Source organism: Hyaena hyaena, unplaced genomic scaffold (assembly GCF_003009895.1).
Source record: "Hyaena hyaena isolate Hyena2069 unplaced genomic scaffold, ASM300989v1 scaffold_177, whole genome shotgun sequence".
NCBI lineage: Eukaryota > Metazoa > Chordata > Mammalia > Carnivora > Hyaenidae > Hyaena > Hyaena hyaena.
This window is the reverse complement of record NW_024080810.1, coordinates 1,254,143-1,273,967: the sequence shown is the minus strand read 5'-3', so window position 1 is coordinate 1,273,967 and position 19,825 is coordinate 1,254,143. Positions and strand designations below refer to the sequence as shown.

Genomic DNA, 19,825 nt, shown 5'->3' with positions numbered 1-19,825 from the left:
ATTTTGACATACATCAGAGAACATGTGTAAAGAGTCAGATAATAAATAATTTAGGCTTTGCAAGCACTAAACTAAACTGTTCCAAGTACTCAATATCTAATAATAGCTAACAAATAATTTTGGCTCTATTCCAATGAAACCATATTTACAAAAACAGGTGACTGGCTATATTTGACCTGTGGGCCAGACATTGCTGACCTTTGATCTAGTGGAAAAGAAAATGGAACTTAGTTCCACCAATATCACACTACAAAATCTGGTGTCTGTTAAAGAGAGTTCGTTGTACACACTTCATCCAGAGAAATTTGAAATTGGAAAGTTTAATGACAAACACTGTATTAATCAAACACAATGAGAAGTCCAGATACTTTGACAGGGTAATCTGCAGACATATCACAGAATTTGGGGATCCAGAAGCACCATCTATGAGAGAACATGAAATATATAGTAGCAGCCAAAAATACAGGTTCTGAAAGCATAGACAGTATTCAAGTTGAGGAACAAGTGTCAATAGGGATTTATTATTCAGTCTGTATCATTGGGAAAGGTGCACACTCATTCTACATTTGGTTTGTCAGAAAGAACAATGGCTCCTAGTACATGTCAGGAGCGTAATTTTGAGTTGATTTAGGAAAGGAACAGAGAACAGGAATGATTTTCTGTATTTTGACGTTTTTTGTTACTTTTCGTGGGAGAAGAAATATTTCATGTTTCGAGAATGGGTTTTTGGTTTGTTTGTTTGCTGAACAGGAAATGCATTTAAATATTTAATATCCTTTCCCCAAAGTCCAAAACATTGAAATATAAGTTTCTTGGGAATTTTGTTAAGTTTGTTGTGATCACTGAAAGAACATTCTCCTGGGCTTTTTCAGAAAGAATCGTATTCTTAGAGGATCAGGACATTGGTCTTAAACTTAGAGACCTAAGGATATCCTGGGTAACTTAGCTTTCTACAATTACAGATTTATAGGCTTCAAAGATGCTCTTAGTTCTGGGGTGTGGTTCCTTATAATGCTATTTAACCAGCAATGCACATGACCCAAACAAGCAGTGAAAACACAGGCAAATAAATTCCTTTTGACTTAATCCTGTTGAGTTCTGGGACAAAATTTATCTGCCAGAGCTCTAGTTCAGGTTCTACAAATGCCACAGCCATGTCATATATGCCTCATCTATTTACTGGATTATATTATCTCCAACTGACCTGATGCCTTGCAGGCCTCCTTTAATTTAGGAGATATGCTTTTAATTAGATGAATGTAACAAGTAACACAATACATAACTATATAATTTTAGTTTCTTAATATAAATAGGATATATTTTTCCTGACATATGCTGTAGTCAAACCAAACATTTTTGTTGTTTCAGAGGACATGATGTGGAGTACCTCAAAAGAAAAAAATTGTTTGCTAATATCAAAGTTTTGCCTGAGGTTTTATGTTAAAAGTAATTTTGCCAGGGGGCGCCAGGGTGGCTCAGTTGGTTAAGCATCGGACTTCAGCTCAAGTCTTGATCTCATGGCTCCTGAGGTTGTTTCATGTCAGGCTCTGTGCTGACAGCTCAGATCCTGGAGCCTGCTTTGGATTCTATGTCTCCATCTCTCTTGGCCCCTCCCCTGCTCAAGCTTGGTCTCTGTCTCCCTCTCTCTTAAAAATAAATAAACATTAAACACATTAAACACAGATTCCTTTTGACTGAATCCTGTTGAGCTCTGGGACAAAATTTATCTGCCAAAGCTCTAGTTCAGATTCTACAAATGCCACAACCACATTCATATACCCCTCATCTATTTACTGGATTATGTTTTTAAAAATTTAAAATTAAAAAGGTACTTTGGCCGGAAGCATAGAAATAAAGCCTGAATTTTGCCTTTCTTAAACTCTTAATTTCTAATGCTACATCTTTTATAATGTAGCCTTTAAGTAGAGTAAAAGTAAAGACTTTGTATAATGGGATATAATACAATAAATTTATATATATTAAGGAAAGATATGGTGTGGGATTATATATAATTCAAATAAAATCATTAAAATGAACAGTGGGTTCTATGTAAATAAAAGAACTTTAAATGCTATCTATACTGATATCTAATATGCAGTTAATTAGAGATGTTTTGGGCTATTTATATAAAAGTTTTACCTCTTACTCAAGAATGTAAAATCAAATTACAAAAGTATTCCAAGGAGAAAACCTATTTAGGTGCAAGGGTAAGAAAACTATCGGGTGGCTTGGAATCAGATAGAGTTAGGTCTGCTTATTGGTTTTTGCATTCACCATCTAGGTAACCTTTTTTTCTCAGGTTGACTGATCTCTCCTACTTTCATTCTCCTCCTCTGGAAGTGGGAAAAAACATATCCATCTTCATTAAAGTTGTTATAAGAATTAAGTGAGGCAATATTTATAAAATACTGAACTCACAATGCACACTGAGAAAATGTCAATTCCAGTCCCTCTATACATTTGACAGCATTCCTGAACTCTGAACAGAAATATGTTTTTTTAAGTTTCCTGTAAGTATTTAAGTAAGTTTGTGTTTTTACTTTGTTTTAAAGGTTAATTTTTAATATTTCTTTGTTTTATGAATCTTCGAAACAAAATGTGTATTTCATCTTTAGTCCTGCAGCATAAGCACAATCCAAGCACATTACTGGGTTTTTTTAACTTTAATTATTTTTTTACTACATACATACTGTGGGTTCATTGTAAAAGGATTAGAAAATATAGAATTTTAAAAGAAAAAGCTGTCCATAAATTTATGAATCAGACATAACCACTGATTACATTTTGGTATGGACTCTGAGATATTATAAACATATAATAATACAACTCTTTGGAACTCTAAAATAAATAATGACTATCTCAAACATACTTTTATAATATAATAATTATTTTATTTTATATAATACATACAGCATCATATTTAGTTGTTTGCTGATGTTACGATTTTTGTAACAAATTTCCATTTTTGAGTGATTAGACTGTTCATTTACTTTTATTATTATAAAATGCTGCCATCAGCATTCATCTTTATAAAACTATTTCCTTAGTTTATTTTTTAATTTTCTTTTATTAAAAATTTTTTTAATGTTTAAATTTTTGAGAGAGAAAGAGAGATAGAGTGCAAGCCGGGGAGGGGCAGAGAGAGAAGAAGACACAGAATCTGAAGCAGGCTCCAAGCTGTGAGCTGTCAGCACAGAGCCTGACACAGAGCTTGAACTTATGACCTGAGAGATTGTGACCTGAGCCAAAGTCGAATGCTTAAGCAACTGAGCCACCCAGGCACCCCAGAGAATCCCAAGCAGGCTTCACTCTGTGAGCACAGAGCCTGATGCACAGCTCAAACATACGAACCATGGGATCATGACCTGAGCTACAGTCAGATGCCACCCAGGAGCCTCCTTAATTTAAATTCCTATGTGTAGAACTCAGACACATTTAAAATCCATCATAAAGTTTCCTATGGAAACTCATATGTAATTTCCCTGCTGGAAGCTTGTCTCCCTGCTTCTAAAAACTCACCTCTGTAGGTATTAATTCATAGTAGGCAGCATTGTAGACATGAGGTCCATCAACTCTTTTTCTTACTGTTAATGGTTCATAACACCCAGCCTCTAATTAGCTCTACCAAGATTCTTGGTTTTTTTATTAACAACTATAGCTGTCCCAAAATTTTATCCATCATTCATTTTTTATTTATTCAAATGTAGTTGAGATTCAATTAGAATAAGACATTGTTGAAAATAAAAAGGAATTTAAGCACCCTCCACCCTGGTCATGATTATATGATTAGAACATGATTAGAACATTAGTAGGGTTAGTTCCTTTCAATATCACTCTAGCCTCTAAATTAAATCATCAGCATGGTGAGTTCTGGTTAGTTCCCTGCCTGTGTGCTGTTGGACATCATGGTTTGATGTTGTTGTTGTCTTAATGTTTGTTTATTTTTGAGAGAGGGAGCACAAGCAGGGAGGCACAGAGAGAGAGGGAGCAGAGGATCTGAAAGTGGGCTCTGTGCTGATGGTTCATAGCCCAAGGTGGGGCTCAAACCCATGGCCATGAAATGATGGCCTGAGCTGAAGCTGGACACTCACCTGACTGACTGACCCGCCCAGGTGTTGCCATAATGCAAATACTCTAAAGGCCTTTTCCTACTTCTCACTGTGCCAACATATATATCCACCATACAGTGTCACATGTCATGATGGATAGAAGCATCCACAGCCAACAAGGGACAGGGCTTCAGGTGGAAAGTCTCTTCTGAATTGGAGACATCAAAGGACAATCTGATGAGGAGATAGCATTTGAAGTTGACCTGGAGTCAGTAGAATTTTTATAGGTAAAGTAGGAAATAAAGTTCTCATTATTCCTCTGATGAGTACTAGTGAAGAAAACAGAATGAGACCATATGTTCTAACTCTACCTCTGCTACTTTCTAGCCATAAGTCCTCTTGGCCCAGGTTTGTCACTTGTAGACTGGGTGAGTAAAACTGCCCTGACGTTTCACCAGAGAGTTGTGAGGTCAAAGTGAGATAATGCAACTGAGAATAATTTAAAACTGTGCAGTAATCTATGAGCATAAAGAACATTTAAATAGTCCATGTTTGGGGTCAAGGTATCAATTCACAGTTTATGGTGCTACCTGCAATGCATCTAAAGAAAAATCATAAAATATAAAATGATTTCAGTATAAATTCAGCTATTATTTTGAAAGCAGGTAACTTTCAAGTTAGACTCTTTGGAATTTCATAGAGTTATTTCATAAATTATATCCCAAATTTAAATAACTGTTATTAGTGTACCAAATACTGTGTTAAGTACCTTACATGTAGGCTTTGTGCCTGGGTCTTAATTTATGGAGGTGACTGAGTGATGGCACCAAGAGATCAATGCTATTGAGAGAGAAGTTTAATGTCATTCACAATTCCCCTAGAAACAAGAGACGCATCTTGTCACGCAGGGCCATGGAGGAACACAAGGTTTTGATCAGGCAGCAGTTGCTGGAGAGGGTGGTAGGTTTATGCCTGAGCCTTTAACTGGATTTCTGTGGGAAAGGCAAGACAGGGCAGGATAAACAGTTTAGGGTTGGCTAGTTTGAATAATTTCAGCAGACATCCCTAGTTGTCTGGTACCTGCCCCTGGGGTGATTAAAGAAGAGACCGTTGTCTTCTGAAACACAGGCAAAGGAAGGGATATGGCGGTGGATTGGTGAGTTTTCATATTAGAGCTATGCTCTCGGCTGAGTCTTTTGCTATCTCTGAGAACTGGCAAGCCCAGGGAGGCAGAGTCTACTCCCATCAGGAAATGCTTTGTAAGATGTCAACATGATATAATACAATTAATGATTTCATTAAACCATCCTCATGCTTAACTGAAACTTTATGCTCATTGATTGGTAACTGGCCATTTCCTATAAGCTCTAAAGATCTGCTGTACCACATGGTGCCTGTACTCAACACTAATGTATTGGACACTTAAAATTTTGTTAGGAGAGCTGATCTCTTGCTGTGTTCTGTTCCTACCACAAAAAAAATTTTTTTGAAATAAAAAAACCCGTCACAACTCAATAAATAGGCACAACATTCTCCCTATTCTACAGATAAGCATATTAAATCTAAGAGAAATTTATGTGACTCGCTCAATGTCACACTGTTGTTAAATGACAGAATAAGGGTTTAAACACAAAATTCTAAACCCTGACAACCTGTAATTGCAAACGTACATTTATATATAGCACTCTAATAATTGGTTTTCCATTATTTAATAGCTAAGGTGATGATAATGTTGGTTGATGATTGCAATGTTAGAAGTCATGGTGACTTGGCTACAGAAAGGCACAGGAGGGCGAGACGGATTACCCAAGCCCAGATCTTGTTTTGGTAATCATTGCTGTTAAACAAACTAACCCTAAACTTTGTGACAGCAAGCAATGGTTTTATTTTGCTCATATTTTGGGGGTCAAGAATTCAGGAAGAGCTGGCTAGATGTTTTGTCTCTGATTCATGTGGTATCTGCTAGGTCACTGGGATCAGAGGAGCCACTCACTCTCAAGATGGTTTCTTCATACATGTCTGCAGCTTATTTCTCCTTGACCTCTCTCATTCTCCACGGAGTCTCTTATCCTGCACAGCCTGTCCATATGGCTTAGGCTTCTCATGGCCTGGTGGCCTAAGAACATTTGCATTTGTTCAATGGCAGTTAGCTTCCAAACGGCACAAAGCAGGGATGCCAGGCCACTTAAGGGAAATGCTTCAAACTGGCAGAACATCACTTCCACCATATTCTATTGGCTAAGACAGTTACAGGACCTGCCCAGTTTCCGGAGCTGGGGAAGTGAACTCCACCTTTTTTGGAGGTTGTGACAAGTTCTCGTCACAAAAGGTAACACAGGATGGGAGTTACTATTTATTGTAGGTATCTTTGGGAAAGATAATGTCACACGTATTTAATCAGTGGCTGAACTCAGGTATCTAATACCAATGGTCAAAATTTTAGTTTTTGCCTTATAGTGAAACTCAGATTGTTTAGCACAGAAATAATCAATTGACCTCCTTTTTTTTTTTTTTAAATTCATAGTGATACTGAACACAAGACATTGACAATAAATTGACATTCACATCTCCATTATCCTCCTTAGGAGGACAGCAAAGTTCCTGATCTATTAAGTAGGCTAAATTCCTATTACTTTTTTCCTGAAGTCCTACCATTCTTTTTGGCTCCACCCTTTCCAGAAAGCATAAGTCTGGTGTCAGGACTCTGTAGGTAGCACAGGTTCATCTCAGTGGTCTAAGGCTGCCTGGAAATGGAATTACTTCTAATCCTTAGTTTATAACTCATTCTATAGCGTTCTAGGGCTTAGTCATTCCCAGAACCTACTTCTGAAAGTGGGGCTTTCTATAAACAAAGCAAACTTTCTGCCACTGATTAATATTCATGAACAGAGTTGGAAAATAAAGGTGGAAAAAATTCTACAACTTCCCTTTATATATGCTAAAGAATTTCAAATTATATTTCAAAAACATAAACACTATGAAAATTGAGAACTCACATTTTAAATGTTTATTTATTTTGAGAAAGAATGTGAGGGTGTGTGCACACGACTGGGGGCAAGGACAGAGAGAGAGAGAGAAACAATCCCAAGCAGGTTCAGCGCTATCAGCACAGAGCCTGATGCAGAGCTTAATCTCACAAGTTGTGAGATCATGACCAGAGCTGAAATCAAGTCAGATGCTTAACTATCTGAGCCACTCAGGCACCCTGAGAACTCATATTTTAAAGACTAAAAACTAAAGCTATATCAATAAAATGTACTGTATTTATATTCCACTTATCCCTTTGAATTTGTTAAAATAGCAGCATAAGAATCAGTTTTTAATGATAAATAATTCTTGAACTTTTGCCACCCCCCCCCACATTACACTATCTAATTTACTACATGTGAAACCAAAATTCTGTCACTCATAAAGGATCTCCTGGATCCCTTACCCCCCCCCCATTAATTTATCTCTGCTTTTTAAATTACAACATCTAATTCATTGACCTTTAATATGATTATCCGTATTGTTGGGTTTAAGAAAATCTTGTTTATTTTCTATTTATCCTGCTTTGAGACTTTGTTATTCCTTTCTTATCTTCTTTTTACTAATAATTTTTTTAGTATTTCTTTTATTCTCCTCCACTGAATTGTCTATAGCTCTTTTACTTTTAGTAGTTCTTTCAGTTATTACAATATGTATTCTTAATTTATGGAAGTATGTTTTAAATTAATATAGTATTTCCCTACAATGTAAGAACCCTCTTAATAATAATTTGATTTATACCCATACTGTATTTTGTTCTATTATTGTCATATATTATACTTTTACCTGTGCTATGAACCCCACAATACATTGTTACTATTTGTACTTTAAGCAGTCTATGTCCATATCTGAAATTTCACTACCTGGATCATCTATGTTTCTGTTGTATTTTCTGTTGTTTTCCTTGGTTTCTTCCTTTTTTAAAAATTAAAAGTTTATTTATTTATTTATTTTGAGAGAGAGAGAGAGAGCAGGGAAGGGGCAGAGAGTGGGAGAGAGCTGGAGGTGGGACTTGAACCTATGAACTGTGAGATCATGACCTGAGCCGAAATCAGGAGTTGGACTCCTAACCAACTGAGCCGCTCCTGTGCCCCTTTCCCTTGGTTTCAATCCCACAGTTTTGTCTCTGTGCACCTAATCTTTTAAAGTCAGTGCCAGTTGTTGTATTTGAAAAAATATAGAGGTAATTTGATGCCTAAAATAATTACTTCATCTCAAATAAGATTTATATCTGTTTCTGGCAGGTAACTTGGAACAAAATAATACTAGATCTTCTTAATCTGACCAGAGATTGAATGGTTGACACTAAGCTCCAGACTTTGTGAGAGCTGAGCAATTTCAGTTTACCCTAAGTGCTTAGAAGTAGCTCTTAGGGTTGTCCACTGAAAACCTGAGGCTTTGCCAGGAACCCCTTCTCCTTGGCAGGTTCTGTACTCCAATTTTTATCCTCCTAAATTTGCGACACTATTGAAAGCCCAGCTTAGCTTCTCAGCTTCTGAACCATCTCTGGTAGAATTAACTGATGTCCCTAGAGGAAAGTGGTCCAAATAGGCTTTCCTTTCTAAACTTTCTTTGTCTCTTGGCTTTTGGTCCAGGAATTCACCTATGCCTTTGTAGCTCTCCAATCCTCTCATATCTTTAAAAATACTATTTTGTACAACCTTTGTTTATTTACCTCCATAGGGTTAGACCTATAATTATATAATACCTTCCTAGGCTTTGAGTAATATTAGTTCTGAAAAACTTTTAAAATTGTGAAGTATAATACATTTAGAAAAATGCATATAAAATATAGGTATGACTTTACTAATTATTATAAAGTGAATATTCAGTGTAACTACCACTAAAGTCATATCTTTTAATTTTATGCAAAAGTATCTGACTCTAGAAAGTTTTTTGAGGGATGCCTGGGTGGCTTAGTCAGTTAAGTGTTTGACTTTTGATTTAGGCTCAGGTCATAATCTCATGGTTTGTGGGTTCGAGGCTCATGCCAGGCTCCATGCTGACAGTGTGGAGACTGCTTGGAATTCTCTCTCTGCCCTGTCCTCACTCACTCCTCACTTACTCACTGTCTCTCTCTCTCTCTCTCAAGAGAAATAAATAAACTTTAAGAAAAGAAAAAGAAAGATTTTTTTGTATTTCACAGCAATGATTGTTGTAACCCAGTAAAATATAGCAATCTTTTTTTTTTTTAAATGTTTTATTTATTTCTAGGAGAGAGAGAGAGAGAGAGAGAGACAGCGTGAGCAGGGGAGGGTCAGAGAGAGAGGGAGTCACAGACTGAAACAGGCTCCAGGCTCTGAGCTGGCAGTCAGCACAGAGCCCGACGCGGGGCTCGAACCCACAAACCGCGAGATCATGACCTAAGTGAAAGTCGGACGCTTAACCGACTAAGCCACCCAGGCGCCCCTAAAATATAGCAATCTTAATGACAATGATGGGCACATAGAAACTAAAGAAAACAAGCTATACTTACATAGAAATGATAAATTTATCTCAAGAAATTTATCTTAAAGTGTAAATTTTTCTTAGCTGGGGAAAACCAATATTCTGAAGATAGTTTAATGATTAAGGCTTAAAGTAAACATTCATTATGGATAATTAAAAGAAGTTAGAAATTAATTATATTGTTCACAGTACTTTTTCAACCAGAATTAGAATAAAGAAGTTTGAGTAGCAGAAACAGGAGAGGAATGGGGCATCTGGGTGGGTCTGTCTGCTGAGCATTGAGCTTCTGACTTTGGCTCAGGTCATGATCTCATGGTTGGTGGGTTGGAGCCCCACTGTGGGCTCTGTGCTGACAGCTTGGAGCCTGCTTTGTATTCTGTGCCCCTCTCTCTCTCCCCCTTCCCTGCTCACTCTCTGTCTCTGTCTCTGTCTGTCTCCCAAATATAAATAAAAATGTTAAAAACAAAACAAAACAAAACAGGAGAGGGATTTCAATTTGGGCAAAATAATTCCATATCACTTATTAATTTTGTACATCTTAAAAGTCACTTTCTCTTACAAAAACATATAAGTGTAGAAAAGATAAAATGATGAGAACATCTGGTAATAGAGAAAACAAATGTTGAAAATGAAAAAAAGAGCAAAGATTAGTTTATAAAAACCCTTTGTATAAGTTTCCATACCAGTTTCTGAGGTGAGCCATACATTTGACTCTGAATTTCTTTCAGTACAAGAGCAAAGAGAGAAATACAATGAGCTTGAAGATTCACCGTACTGCAAATAGTTGTGTGTTCACAAACCAATTATTTAAGAGATACACAGCTGTTCTTGATATTTATATCTGAGGGAAAAAATTCTACTCTGGGTTCTTATACAGGAGCTCCTTTGATGAATGTATACAGTGGAATGAGACAGATTTATTTTTTACCAAAGGCAGACAAGACACCTTAAACGTGATGCAGGAAGTAAGATGCTAAAATGACTAAACAAACAATAACTGAATACTTTTGAGAGATTTATTAAGTGGATCTTCCGTACAAGGCAGCCTGTGGGGCCTAAGTACTCATGGTCCTGTTTGGGAAACAGACAAGTAAATTTACAGCATTGGGGTTAGAAAAGAACTGCCTACAAAGGGGGCTGAGAACAGGAGATCCAGTTATTCCTCCACAGAAAGATGGTAGTTAAGCAGAGTCTTGACGTACGAATATTTCTCAAGTGGCTACAGGAGGATTGGAGGTAGACAGAATAGTGCATAGTAGGAATGGAGGCATATAAAAATGGAGATCTATAAAGAGAGAAAGAAATGTAAATTGAAAAGAATGGGCTAGAGCTAAAGAAGACCAAGCCATTTGGATGCTACCTCATAGCTAGTGAGACGTTCATGATTTAAAGCTATGTTGTGACAAAATCAGAGTTGTGCTTTAGAAGATGATTCTGGAAGCGCGGTAGAAGATGAATTTGAATGTTAGCCCTGAAGGTAGTGAGAAGAGTAAAGAGGATATTGCAAAAGCCCAGGAAAGAAATTATGCATGTCTGGATTAAAAATGGTTAGTTGTGGTGGATGTAAAGAAAAGTGACACATTTTTTTAATACTTAAGAATCTAACCAATAAGACTTGATGATTGATTAGATATTAGAAGTGATGGAGATAAAAAAAATTAGATTGTCTCCTGGAATATAATCAGAAAGGATTTGATTTCACTAGTCACCTTGGAGGCTAGAAAAGGGCTTGTTTTGCAACCTATGTGTCCATCAATAAACAAATGGATAAAGAAAATGTACACAGACACACAGACACACACGCACACACACGCACACATACATACAATGGAATGTTACACAGCCATAAAAAAGGATGAGATTGTGCCATTTGAGATAACATGGATGGACCCAGAGAGGGTATTATGCTAAGAAATAAGTCAGACAAAGACAGACAAATACCATATGCATCCACTCATAACTGGAATCTAAACAAAACAACAACAACAAAACAAATGAATAAACAGAAAAGCAGAATCAGAGTTATAAGTACAGAGAGCAGACCAATGGTTACCAGAAAGGAGGAGGTTAGGGGGATTTGGGCATAATGGGTAAAGGGGAGAAGGAGATACAGACCTCCAGTTATGGAATGCATAAGTCACAATGAAAAGCACAGCATAAGAAATATAGTCTATGATATTAAATTGCAACATAACAGGACAGATGGTAACACACTTGTGATGAATATAGCATAATGTATAAACTTGTCAAATCACTATGTTGTACACCTGAAACTAAAGTAACATTGTGTGTCAAATATAAAATGAAAAACTCAAATAAAAAAAAAAAAGACTTCATAAACTTTTAAATGTGTTGTATTTGACACATGCATAGTACGTTCAAGTGGAGCCATCTAGTAGTCAATACAGTATAGAAGCCTGAGGCCCAGAGGGGAGTCTGGGCTGGAGAAAAAGGAGTCATCACTGTAGTTTCAATCATGAATGGATGAGCTTGTGCAGGGAGACAGTACAGAAGAGAGAGAAGAGAATGATATTAAGGACAGAGCCCTGGATTCATCAATATTAGAGAGCGGGCTAGTGGCAGAAAAAGAAGTCTGGGAGAAAGGCCAAGGAAGTGCGGTCAGAGTACAAGGTGAATTCCTAGAGGGTTTTATTCCATTATTACTGTGCATTCTTTTTCTGATTGAAAAATATTCCACAAGATTAAAGAATGTTCTTGATGTTTCTGATTACTTCTTTAGTGCTTTCAGAAGTATACAGATGGCCAAGATAGTGGCAGATAATATTGTTTCCTTCATCAAAAATTACGCAGTGCTATGAACTGCACATCCAAAAATAAATAAAAACTATTTCTCTCCTTGTATGGTACGGTATGGTATAATTTAGCATGGCATGGCATAGCACGGTATGTTTTGGGGGAAATGCACAATTGGCAGAAAACTTCAACATAAAGCATTAAGTGAGGTTCACAGGGTAAACCACAATATATTGTGTGAATGTGGAGGAAAGACACCCCCTCCCCTTGCCAAGTTTTCAGATATTATCTTATATGATATACTAATTATAAATAAATGTGAACAGGAAAGATGGTAAAGAAGTATCTAATTGAGACTTAAACCAGAGGAGAATATATTACCTCTAGAGGATCAAGATGAATTAAATGCTTTCCTCTGCCCCATGCACCCTAAACAGCTGTCAGTAAAAAAGGAGTTTGATTTTACTGGAAGATTTTAAAGTAGAAATGAGGCTAGCCACTGTAAGAAGGGTATATTTGGGTTTCAAGACGTGATGATTTTCTAAATGGCATCTCAGAAGCTAGTCTTTTTATGACTAAAAAGTGCAGAAAGCTCTGGATAGAAGAGAAGAGTGCAAAAGAGAATGAGAAAATAAAGTCATTAAATCATCAGAAGACAATACTTAGATATCTTGACAGTTACCTAAAACACTGTTAACTGTTCATTAAATCTATATCGCCACCCAGACTGGCATTTGATTCTTGACATTTCCCCCCCCGATCTCTCAATAGAGAACTCTATTTAGGTGCTGTGAAAATGAAGTCTCCTGAATTCAGGTCTTGCTACTCAAAGTGTGGTCCACAGGTCAGCAATATCGTCCTTGAATTTTCCAGTCTCTCTCCACATCGACTGAATCAGATTCTTCATTTCAACAAAATTTCCAGGTGATTTGTATGCCTCTTTTTTAAATGTTTATTTATTTTTGAGAGAGGGAGAGGGAGCATGAAGGGGGGAGGGGGTGGGCCGAGAGGGAGACACAGAATGCAAAGCAGGCTCCAGGCTCTGAGCTGTCAGCACAGAGCCCGATGAGATCATGACATGAGCCAAAGTCAGACACTTAACTGATTGAGCCACCCAGGCACCCCCTATATGCCTCTTAAAATTTAAAAAATACTGGTGGGAGTTTATTCTGGTGCCTTGTCAAGGACTGCCTTGCCTCAAGTCTGTCAAGTTACCTATTATGTTAACTGTTATCAAGTGTTTTAGCCTATATAACATGACTAGTTAAATGTATTATTATCTACATAGCTATATAGCAATACAACAAATTCAATTGAGGGGCACTTAGGTGGCTCAATCAATTAAGCATCCAATTCTTTTTTATATATATAATGTTTATTTGAGAGAGAGAGAGAATGAGAGAGAGAGAGAGAGAGAGAGAATATGAAGCAGGCTCAAAGCTCTGAGCTGTCAGCACAGAGCCCAACACAGGGTTCAAACTCATGAACTGCAAGATCATGATCTGAGCCAAAGTCAGACACTTAACTGACTGAGCCGCCTCGGTGACCCAAGCACCCCGATTCTTGATTTTAGTTCAGGTCATGATCTCAGGGTCATGATTGCAGGGTTGTGAGATCAAGCCCCATGTTGGGTTCCATGCTGGGCATTGAGCCTGCTTAAGATTCTCTTTCTGTCTCCCTTTCCCTCCACCCTCCTTCTCACTGTGAGTGCATGCACATATGGGTGTGCATGTTTGCTCTCTCTCTCTCTCCAAGAAAGAAAGAAAGAAAGAAAGAAAGAAAAGAAAGAAAGAAAGAAAGAAAGAAAGAAAGAAAGAAAGAAAGAAAGAAAGAAAGTTGAATTGTCATTTATTCCCTTGTTCAGCAAATAAGTAAGTGTCTATACCATTCTGAGAATATAGGTAATAGAACAGTCCACACTATAGTTATCATTTTTATGGACATAAAATCTAACTGAGAAATTATATCTTCACAGGAAAACACTAGAAAGAAATATATGACATAAACATTGAAACCATTTTCTAATCTGTAGATCCAGGACCCTATAAGACCATGAAGGTATTTCCTGGGGTCCTACTAATTTACTTATCAGTGAATATCATAATGTTCCCAGTAAAAAAAAAATCTAGAAGTACAACTATTACCATGTGGGGCCTATGAAATTTTCCACTGTTAATAGGGTTTATACTGGAAAATTAGTATAAATTACACAAATTGTTAACAGAGTGGAATTATTATTGATCTGAATGGGTTTGAATGTGAGAGCCCTGGTTATTAACAGAAAGTGAATTATACTGAGAGTCTGGGGGGACATTCTAGGTAGGAGGAACCAGTATTCTTAAAGTTATAAACAAATCAGATGGGCAGAGAATGAGAAGTAAACATCTAGTAGAGATAAAGGATGTCCAACTGTAATAAGAGCAGTAATAAGATTCAATTACGTGCAAAAGGATGGGGTAAGTGATATCAAAATCTGTCCTATTTTTATTTACCCTGTATCTTACTTTTTTGGTCTCCAAATATTGATAGGACATGTCTCTCCTAGTTGGAAAGACACAGTTGCCAAGAGTCCTTAAATTAGAAGCTTACAGCTGTGGTGTCCAAGCCTGTGGAGGGATTTTTGTTACAGAAAAATAAAGTTCTCCTTTACCATGGCTTCTGTTTAGAGTTAGATTTCTCCTCTCTATTTTTGCCTATGGCACAGCAATTTTGTTTTGTGCACTTAGAATCTTTCATAATAGTTCTTTAAATTAGTATACAATAAACATAAAAAGTTTGAGAGTGAAGACAGCAAAATGGAAGCATAGGAGTTTTGTCCCTCCCTGGCAAGATCAATTTGAGCTGTCTGCACATCAAATTTCTTCACAAGAACCAAGGATTCCAGGTGATAGATTACAGCACCTAAGTGAAGCACAGAATAAGACAAGATGTATCATGGGGATTGGAAAAGAGATTCACATTACCTCCATCACACCAGGCTCCGAGAAGGCTCCAGCCATCCCAGGATCTTCACCCAACCCACTGCCAGCTGGCTTCAGCATGTCCAGGCCCCTGGTTTAGTCAACTCAGGCACTGACCAGCTCCAGTGGCCCCAGGTCACTCCAGTGGCCCCAGGTAGCTTCCATGGCACCAGGTTCCTACTGGGTTGCCATGAACCCGGGCTCTCAGATCAAACCATCACCAACTGCTTCCCACTTCCACAGGAAGCTCTTAGAGCACCAGGATCCTACTAACCCAGATTCCAAGCAAATCTCAGTGCTGGGCAGCTCCTGTTATCCTAGGTCCCCATTTGGCTCATGTGAATCCAGGCTCCAGGCTAGGATCCATGAACATAGGCTGTCAGCCAGGTCCAGCACCAACTACCATGGGTACAGGAATTCAACTAACCTCAGCACCAGGTCAGCACCCCTGGCTCTGGACCCCTAGTCTACTCTAGCATGAAGCTGTTTCTTAAAGATCTAGGATCCCAGCCCACCCAGTGATAAACCAACCCCAAGAGAACTAACTTCCAAGTCAGTTCCCAAGGCTCCAGACTCCAGGCTAGCCCCTCTCAGTACCAGACCAGTCCCTGTGGATTCACATATTTCACCCACTCCAGTCTTCTCTAGTTCCTGATTGACCCCTGTGAACCCAGGTTACAGGTCTCTCCACACAGACTGACGTTCTAGGCCCATCACCACTGACCCAGCCACCAGGCTGGACACTGTGGTCCCAAACACCCACATGCTCATCAAGGCACCAAATTTGAGAGATCAAAGACTCTTACCATCAAGCCTGACCATAGATACCCATAGACCGCCCACCCAGAGTCTCTGGAAAAACAATCTGTTGAAGGGATTAGCCTACTGAAGTCAATCTGTAAAGACTGAAAGAGATGCATACTTCCTCAAATGTGCAGGCACCAATATAAGGCCATAAGGAACATGAATAATCAAGAAAATGTACCACCAAATGAAACTAATAAAGCTCTGATAACTGGCCATTAAAAAATGGAGATCTGTGAATTGTCATACAAAGAATTCAGAATAATTCTCTTATAATTAACTACAAGGACAAATAGACAATTAATTAAAATTAGGAAAACAATGCATGAGAAAAATGAGATCAACAAAAACATAGAAATTATCAAAAAAATTAAAACAAAGCCAGAAATCTAGAGCCAGAGGATACAATGACTGAACTGAATAATTCCAAAGAGATCTTCAACAACAGATTTGAGCAAGCAGAAGAATCAGTGAACTAAAAGGTCATTTGAAAGTGTCCAGTCAGGGGAGCAAAGAAAACAAAAGTATATATGAATTATGGCATACCATTAAGAGAAACAATCTATTCATTATTGAAGTCCCAGAAGAAGAAGAGAAAGAGAAAGGAGCAAAAGGTTTAATTAAAGAAATAATGCCTGAAGAACTTCCTAACCTTGGGGAGAGACATGGGTGGACATCCAGATTCATGACACCCAAAAGATTTCCAGTAGGTTGAACCCAAGAAGGGCTACACAGAGATCTATTACAACTAAATTATCAAAAGTCAAGGACAAATAAGACTATAATGGAACAAGAGAAAAGGGATTCATCACATTCAAGTTTGCCCCCTGTAAAACTATTCATATATTTCTCAACAGAAACTTTGCAAGCCAGGAGAGGGTAGGAAGATATATATATATATAATATTGAGGGGTGTCTGGGTAGCTCAGTCAATTGAATGTCTGACTCTTGATTTTGGCTCAGGTTGGCATCTCAAGGTCATGAGATCAAGCCCTGCATCAGGCTCTGTGCTGGGCATGGAACCTATTTAAGATTCTCTCTCCCTCTGCCCACAATATATATATATATATATATATTTGTCAACAAAATGCTATACCCAGCAAAGCTGTTCTTCAGAAGTGAAAGAGAAAGACTTTCCCAAACAAAACCTGAGGGAAGGAATCTCCATTTTCTTGTAAGACCTGCCTTACAAAAAATGATAGACACTCTTGAAGCTGAAATAAAAGGATGCTGATTAACACTTAAAAACATATGAATGAGTACAACTCACTGGTACAGGTATACTTTGTTTTATTCCACTTTGCTTAATTATGATTTATGGATAGTACATTTTTTAAGAAATGAAGGTTTGTGGCAAGCTGTGTTGAGCACATCTGTTGGCCTCATTTTTCCAACAGCATTTGCTCATTTCTTGTCTCTGTATCACATTTTGGTAATTCTCACAGTATTTCAAATTTTTTCATTATGATTTGTTGTCATGATCTGTGATCAGTGGACCTTGATGATACTGTTTTAATGGTTTTGAGGCACCATGAATTGCACCCATATAAGACAGGGAACTTTTTTGTGTGTACATTTTAAAAAATATAATTTATTGTCAAGTTGGCTTACATACAGCACCCAGCGCTCATCCCAACAAGTGCCCTCCTCAAAAGACAAGGAATTTAAGGGGTGCTTGGGTGGCTCAGTTGATTAAGCACCCAACTCTTGATATTGGATCAGGTCATGATCTCACAATCATGAGACTGAGAGCCCTGCATCCATCTCTGCATTGGACATGGAGCCTACTTGGGATTCTCTGTCTTCGTCTCTCTCTGCCCCTCCCCCCAAAAATAAATAAACATTAAAAAAAAAAAAAGATGGAGAACTGACGAAATGTATGTGTTCTGACCGCTCTACTTACTGGCTGTTTCCCCATCTCTCTTCTGCTCCTCTGGCCTGGCCTCCCTATTCCCGGAGACACAACAATATTGAAATTAGGCCAGCTAATAATCCTGCAATGGCCTGTAAGTGTTCAAGTGAAAGGGAGAGTTTTTATTTTATTTTGTTTTTAATGTTTTTATTTTTATAAAAAAATGTTTAACTTTTTTAATGTTTATTGAGACAGAGAAACAGATCATGAGTGTGGGAGGGGCAGAGAGAGGGAGACACAGAATGCAAAGCAGGCTCCAGGCTCTGAGCTGTCAGCACAGAGCCTGACACGGGGCTCAAACTCACAAACCGTGAGATCATGACCTGAGCTGAAGCCAGATGTTTAACTGACTGAGCCACCCAGGCACCCCTGATTTTTATTTTTGAGAGAGAGAGAGCATGAGCAAGGGAGAGGCAGAGAGAGAGAGAGAAAAAAATTGAAATCAGGCTCCAGGCTCTGTGCTGACAGCTCAGAGTGGGGCTCAAACCCATGAACTGCAAGATCATGACCTGAGCAGAAGTCGGGTGCTTAACTGACTGAGCCTCTCAGGTGCCCTGGAAAGTCACACTTTTTTTTAAACTTTTTTTTTTTTTAATGTTTTATTTATTTCTAGGAGAGAGAGAGACAGCGTGAGCAGGGGAGGGTCAGAGAGAGAGGGAGTCACAGACTGAAACAGGCTCCAGGCTCTGAGCTGGCAGTCAGCACAGAGCCCGACGCGGGGCTCGAACCCATGAACCGCGAGATCATGACCTGAGCGAAAGTCGGACGCTCAACCAACTAAGCCACCCAGGTGCCCCTGGAAAGTCACACTTTAAATCAAAATCTAGAAATGATTAAGCTTAGTGAGGAAAACATGTCAAAAGCCAAGATAGCCTGAAAGCTAGGTCTCTTACACCAAACAGTTAGCCAAGTTGTGAATGCAAAGGAAAAGCTCTTGAAGGAAATTAAAAGTAACACTCCAGTAAACACATGACAGATAAGAAAGCAAAACTGTCTTATTGCTAATATGGAGAAAGTTTGCGTGGTCTGGCTAGAAGAGCAAACCAGCCACAACCGTAAGCCAAAGCCTAATCTAGAACAGGACCCTAACTCTCTTCAATTCTACCAAGACTGAGAGAGGTGAGGAAGCTGCAGAAGAAAAGTTTAAAGCTAGCAGAGGTTAGTTCATGAAGTTTAAAGAAAAAGGGTGTCCCCATAATATCAGAGTGCAAGGTGAAGCATCAAGTGTTGATGCGGTAGTTTGCAGCAGGTTATCCAGAAGATCTAGCTAAGATCATTAACGAGGGTGGCTACACTAACAAACAGATTTTCAGTGGAGATGGGACAGCCTTCTACTGGAAAAAGACAATGCCATCAAGGACTTTCACAGCTAGTCTAGGGGAGAAGTCAGTGCCTGGCTTCAAAGCTTCAAAGGACAGACTGACTCTCTTGTTAGGGACTGATGCAGCTGGTGACTTTAAGTTGAAGCCAATGCTCATTGACCATTCTGAAAACCCTGTGGCCTTAAAAATTAATTATGCTAGATCGACTCTGCCTGTGCTCTGTAAATGGAACAACAAAGCCTGGATGACAGCACATCTGTTTACAACATGATTTACTTAATCTTTTAAGCCCACTGTTGAGACCCACTCCTCAGAAAAAAAAGATTTCTTTCAAAATATGTCTGTTCATTGACAACTTACCTGGTCATCCAAGAGCTCTAATGGGAGAGATACAAGATTCATGTTGTTTTCATGAATTTCTGCTAATACAACCACTCTGCAGCCCTTGGATCAAGGAATAATTTCAACTTACAAGTCTTATTACTTAAAAAATATATTTTGTAAGGCAATAGCTGCCATAGACAGCAATTCCTGTGATGGATCTGGGCA

The 19,825-nt window shown here is 38.3% G+C and overlaps 1 long non-coding RNA gene across 2 annotated transcripts in view; it reads left to right on the top strand.

Annotated features, from left to right (window-relative positions):
- LOC120237340 overlaps window positions 1-19,825 on the top strand; it is a 72,920-nt gene that overhangs the window by 47,759 nt on the left and 5,336 nt on the right. For both annotated transcript variants that reach the window (XR_005529928.1, XR_005529927.1), the window contains one exon: window positions 13,064-13,202. This is a non-coding gene — a long non-coding RNA (uncharacterized LOC120237340). The remainder of the gene's footprint in view (window positions 1-13,063; window positions 13,203-19,825) is intronic.